General features: G+C 36.4%; 1 long non-coding RNA gene across 1 annotated transcript in view; it reads left to right on the top strand.

Moving 5' to 3' along the window:
• The first annotated feature begins 2,379 nt into the window (after window positions 1-2,379).
• The window catches only part of LOC126820947 (uncharacterized), a 105,808-nt gene continuing 102,187 nt past the window's right edge, over window positions 2,380-6,000 (top strand). The window contains exon 1 of the long non-coding RNA XR_007680202.2: window positions 2,380-3,295. This is a non-coding gene — a long non-coding RNA (uncharacterized LOC126820947). The remainder of the gene's footprint in view (window positions 3,296-6,000) is intronic.

Raw genomic sequence — 6,000 nt, 5'->3', positions numbered from 1 at the left:
CAATGGAAAATATGAATGAGGCATACATGGGATCTCTCAGAAAACTAGGATATCTCTCAGAAAATTAGGATATCTCTCAGAAAACTAGGATATCTCACAGATATCTCCCAGAAAACTAGGATATATCTCGAAAAACTAGGATATCTCTCATAAAACTAAGATATTATATCTCAGAAAAATATAGGATATCTCTGAGATATCTCCCAGAAAATTAGGATATCTCACAAAAAACTGGGATATCTCTCAGAAAACTAGGATATCTTGAAGTTTTAACAACTATCAAAAATAGGAAAAATAATTCATAGATTTCCCAGTTTTGAGATAATTTCTCGTTTTAGATAAACATCACATGAGGTCAACCCAATTCCATAATTTAATTTGTCCCAAAGCAAAGGAATGTAGCCTCTTTAGGTTATCGGTCAGTTTTAATTCAAATTACGTATCATGGAAGTAGTATCAGATGTTCTAGAAAAATTGAGTATATCTTACCTCGTGTACTACACCCATCTTTACCTATAGCTAGGAGAGAAAATTTATCAGGTTTTCTAGATACATCAAGCATACCTTTTATCGTGTACTACACCCATCATTACCTATACTAAGTGAGGAGAGGTATCAAGTGTTCTAGAGAGAAGCATATCCTGCCCCGTGTACTACACTCACCATTACCTATATTGCTATATATTATTCTTTCGTAAATATGAATATGCCAGTGCTGTTGTTCGGATGGAACGAAAACCGTGTACGTACTAGCATCTGGTTATTCCAGTCTACACCAATAGTATTTACTACGCATGCTCTCCAGATAAGAATATGACTTCACTGTTTGACATGTCTTGCCCCGTTCTCCGAGCCTCTTGATACAAATGCCGCTGAAACGCTTTATGATACACGATTCGTGTACCAATGGTAAAATGTTTATTTTGCCTGAAATATTGGATATCAAAAGCCCATCTTTTCTCGGTAAGATCACAACATCAATGTTGATTTAAATTGACAAATAATTCGTGTTTTTAATGTCGAAGACTTGAGATGATATTGAGTTAGAGACTTAGCTACTTTAAATGTGACGGAACGTTAGTAGAAACATATCATATTCCTAAGACCCCCCCCCCTTATTTTAAGTATTACGCACGTGTCGTAATTTTTATCGCATGATTAATTATCGGCAATATTTCATTTAGTCTCGAGACCACCCGATACAAAAAAAAAACTATTATAAAAATGAAATAAAGTGTAAAAATTCCATATCGAATATTTTGCTTGGTATTTGAGTGAGGACTGTGTGGGATCGCTTATTGTTAATGAAGTGTATAATAACGTACTCTGGCGCTTCTGGTCAGTGGGTTCTATAATTGTATATCAGCACAGTAGATGGTTCTTTTAACACTGGTTGCCGGTCGACGTGGGTTCTATAATTGTATATCAGCACAGTAGATGGTTCTTTTAACACTGGTTGCCGGTCGACGTCTTCTAAATGAAATGAGGTTTAACGTCCTACTTTTCTGCTCCAACTGGGCTAATACAGTGTTCGATGTGGGAAATATTTGCCCGGACAGCGGCACTACGGCTTACTCTTATTCCGAATTCCAACTGTCAATGTGTACACGGGCCTTCGGTTTTTTGTCCCAGCCGAACGACTAGACAGCTGTCCTTGTCAGATCCCCCTGTCATTCACCAGAAAATTCCGAGAAACTTTCTCACCAACACTGGGAGCGAGCCAGAAACCTCCAGGTTAGCGAGCCAGCGTCTTCCTCACTGAGAGGGTGGGGTTGGAGGTATTCGGGTTGGATGGCTAAATGGTTAGCGTGTGTGCCCGCTGTATCATAAAGTCTGTCATTGAGTCAACTGGCGTTTTCGATTCCCCCGTTGTACGTGACAAGGAATAGGGTCGCCTGTCCAACCTCGTGAGTTTTATCCGGGTCCTCCGGTTTCCTCCCACTGCTAAAGACCCCTACGCGCAAGCGTAGTATTGAAATAAAATTAAACCATATAGTCCCGAAATGACCTGGTGTGTGTCGAATTGACTTAAAACCATCTCTCTCTATCTCTCCTCGGGGCGATCTGACCTTCTCTGTTATCAATAAAAAACCCCAGCAATCTTTGCGAATTGTCTATCCTGATATACGGATGAAAGAGAGTAATAACTTACTGTAAATATACAGGTCTGTATACTGTTTATTCTGATCTACGTACGATCGTGATGGACCAAGCATGATCTACCGACGGGTTCTGAATGGACTGGAAGTAGCGTGAAGAAGCAGACGAATGAAAATTGATTGGTTGAAATCGATGAGTGAGCGCGGGAAGAATGGTACTCAATCTCGCGCGCGTTATTACCGCGTGTTACACCTGTATTTAGCCGTCTGCTGTTAAAGAAGATAGTTGTGTGTGACGGAAAGCCAAACATCAATAATATTATATATATATACATGTCAAATGAGATTTTAAGATTTAATCCGACCGTTACTCGTCGATAACCGACATTTATTTTTTCATTGGACGACAAAAGCACGAGACAAGCAGACGACAGAATTATTTGCAACGGACTTGGAACAGAATCAAAGTATATAAAAGTTTTAGCGTCACGAGAAGCAGTCGATTTTACTAATAAGAAAGGGATCAAAGAGGATCGGACCAGTCTAAACTCGATGTCTTTTACACCATTTGCCTTGATTTAGAAGTTGAATTAGCCAGTCATCGAAGAGACCGAGGTTGTTATAGCGACGGCGGGAAGTGGGTCAGGTTCAAGTGTCTTTAATTACTTGTAAAGAATTATTTGGCTTTGATTAATTTACTTGTTGGAGTAAAGTGTTTTATTGTTGTTGTGATGTTATTAATCAGGGTGATCGTGTTATTCTTGGAGTATAATAATCTCGTTAGGCCTTCATTCTATGATCACTGATTCGGCCATTGTCGCTTTAACTCGACCAGCTTCATATCATGATTGTTTATCATTTTCCCGCGTAATCACAAAATATTTCAAAAATCTCGGATTCGGTGGAACTGTGCGAGCCCCGGGAAGAGGAGCTCGTGCAGGAAGCTATGACAACGGCAGAAGATGATGGAATAGAAATTCTCTCTTGTCACATAGAGCACGAGGAATTGGTGGTCGTGGAACCAGCGACCACTGTTAATATTTCTGTTACCAAGTCCAAACTCGAAGATGACCCGGCCACGAGACATAGGAAGCGCGTGGCACGTGCCGTGGCCATTGTGTCATTCATGTTATTGTTATTTAGTGTCGTGTTAATAGGAGTGTCTCTTAATATGTCAAAAAACATCGATGAATTAGGTGAGTAAATTATTTACTTATATTCAAAAATAATCTTAACATTTCGTTTCTGTAATTTCGTCCCTAATCAATTTATTACATTTAAATTCCAGATTTCGTTTCAGTAATGTCATCCCTGATCACTTTTTGAATTTAAATTCCAGGTGTGTTGCGTTTCGTTTAAGCGCATAACATGACGTCCATAAAACTTAAACACAGATGCAGTGCATCAAATCAAAACTGATATCTGCAAATTCACTTAAAACAACACGCTACCTGTTGCTATACAAAAACACACACAATTTAAAAGCCGTCTAGACGTTCTAGGTGGAGCCGTGAATATAATCTTAATGAATTGATGATAAGTTTAGAATAATTCTATTAATGCGATCTTCATCCACACAGTTGACTTACTACAAAGAACACTTCGACATGTAATCACTTCCCGTAATTAAATGTCATCAGATACGAAACCTTGGCTGTAGAACTCAAAGCATACTATCATCTATGAAATACATGATACACCCTTCAAGTACACTCAACTCAATCAATTTTAAAATTATTTTTACTTGTTGAAACCTCGATTTAAAAAGGACATACCATCTCCTTCAAGCGATACTCGGATACGAAACTGTGATTACAGAATGGTATTACAATTTCAGTACAAAATGCAACCACCAAAAATATCTGAATTGTACACGTAAGATCTGTTTAAGATTTATACATGATAAACTCTTCAAGTACACTCAACTAAAGCAATTTTAAAATTAGTTTTACTTATTGAAACCTCGATTTAAAAAAAGACATACCACCCCCTTAAAACGATACTTAGATACGAAAAAACTTTGATTACAGAATGGTAATACAATTTCAGTACAAGATGTAATCACCAAAAATATCTGAATTGTACACGTAAGATCTATTTAAGATTCATACATGATATACTCTTCACGTACACTCAAGTCAATCAATTTTAAAATTAGTTTAACTTATTGAAACCTCGATTTAAAAAACCGCGCCACCTTAAAAGGATACTTAGATACGAAACTGTGATTACAGAATGGTAATACAACTTCAGTACAAGATGTAATCACCAAAAATACCTGAATTGTACACGTAAGGCCTTTTTAAGATGTCTTAACAGTTGGCCCCTGGTTGTCTTAAATCCGGACCATGATATTAAGAAACAAAAATGGAAGTTATCTTAAATCGTCTCAATCTGTTTAAAACACAGATCATATTTCGTTTCATTTTTTATAGTTCAAAATTTCGTTTTACTTGTCTGTACTAAGTATGTAGTGTAAACCATCGAAAGTATAAAAAACGAAACGAAATATAGATCTGTAGTTTAATCAGATTGAAATCGTCTCTGAGCTTGAAATCCGAATAACTGTGCCGATCACGGGGTCTTTTCGGGGCCCCCGACGACTTTGCCATGAAGTTTCTGTCCCATCAATTGGCGATGGTCGGCGACCTGCCTACCACGGTGTTGACGGAGGGAGCCTGCGAAACGATGTGGAATACCCCCCCCCACCAAAAAAAAGATACGAAACAATGAGATAACATAAACGAATCGGTCCTATAATAAGTATACGCATTGTACTTCTAACATAATTATCTATACAGGAATTTTAATTTAATATTTCAAGAGATGCATTTAAAATGTGGAACTATTCTTAGATACAAAATACGAAAGTATTTTTAAAAACAAAATCCGATTGCACTGACGTTACAGTCATCGTATACAGTTTAATAAGAATTTTATAGACGGTAATAATTTGGATCTGGGTAGATCGAAACTTCAAACAAATTGAACCGAAGAGATGCATTTAAAATGAGGAATGATTCCTAGATATGCTATTTAAAGTGAATGAGTTATTACTAGATGTGAATTTGATATAAGAATGATTTCTAAATATGCTGTTTAAAGTGAATTTGATAGAAGAATGTTTCCTAGACGTGCTGTTGAAAGTAAAATTAACCAATACAACAATGTTTCCTAGATGTGCAGTTTAAAAGTGAATTTGATACAAGAATGGTTTATATCTGGGTAGATTAAAATTTTAAAAAACTCCAATGGGAATCAATATTAATTTGTAGTCTATAGAAATATCGATTAATATTGCTTAGTGATTAAAATCATCAAGTAATATCTGATAAATAAATTAAATTCTACCGTTTCCGCCTCATCGATTACAAATATATACAATTGTTTACGATTTCTAAAGATAACTCTTAATCTATATGCTACATATTGAAGTATGGCAACAGTTAACTCATACACGTTGGACTCTTGAATATTTCAGATGTTTCAGAAAATATTCCTCAAGCTAATTCTACGTTCCAGGAAGCATAACAACAGTTAAAGATACATTGTATAAGATTTGAATAAAGAGCGGACCGTTCTTGCTATAAAAGTTCAAGAATAAATAATGAAAATGAATATTGGAAATTTCATTCAAATTACTTATTTTATTCTTCGTGGCGTTATGGTAGACTGTTTATTATCGCAGCAACGGTACTTGACAACCGAGGTCAAGTCTCGATTATCTATTTTATCGTAGAATTTTAAAATCTTGCGGGTGTTCTAATCCATATAAATCTCTGCCGTCCGATGATCTAGATAGTTGATTATGGGCCTGGCATGTGAATACATATTTAAATAAATGAAATGAAATGGGTTTTAACGTCCTACTGTTCTGCTCCGACTGTTCTAATGAAGACGG

Source organism: Patella vulgata, chromosome 5 (assembly GCF_932274485.2).
Source record: "Patella vulgata chromosome 5, xgPatVulg1.2, whole genome shotgun sequence".
Lineage (NCBI taxonomy): Eukaryota > Metazoa > Mollusca > Gastropoda > Patellidae > Patella > Patella vulgata.
This window is presented reverse-complemented; position numbering and strand designations above follow the sequence as displayed.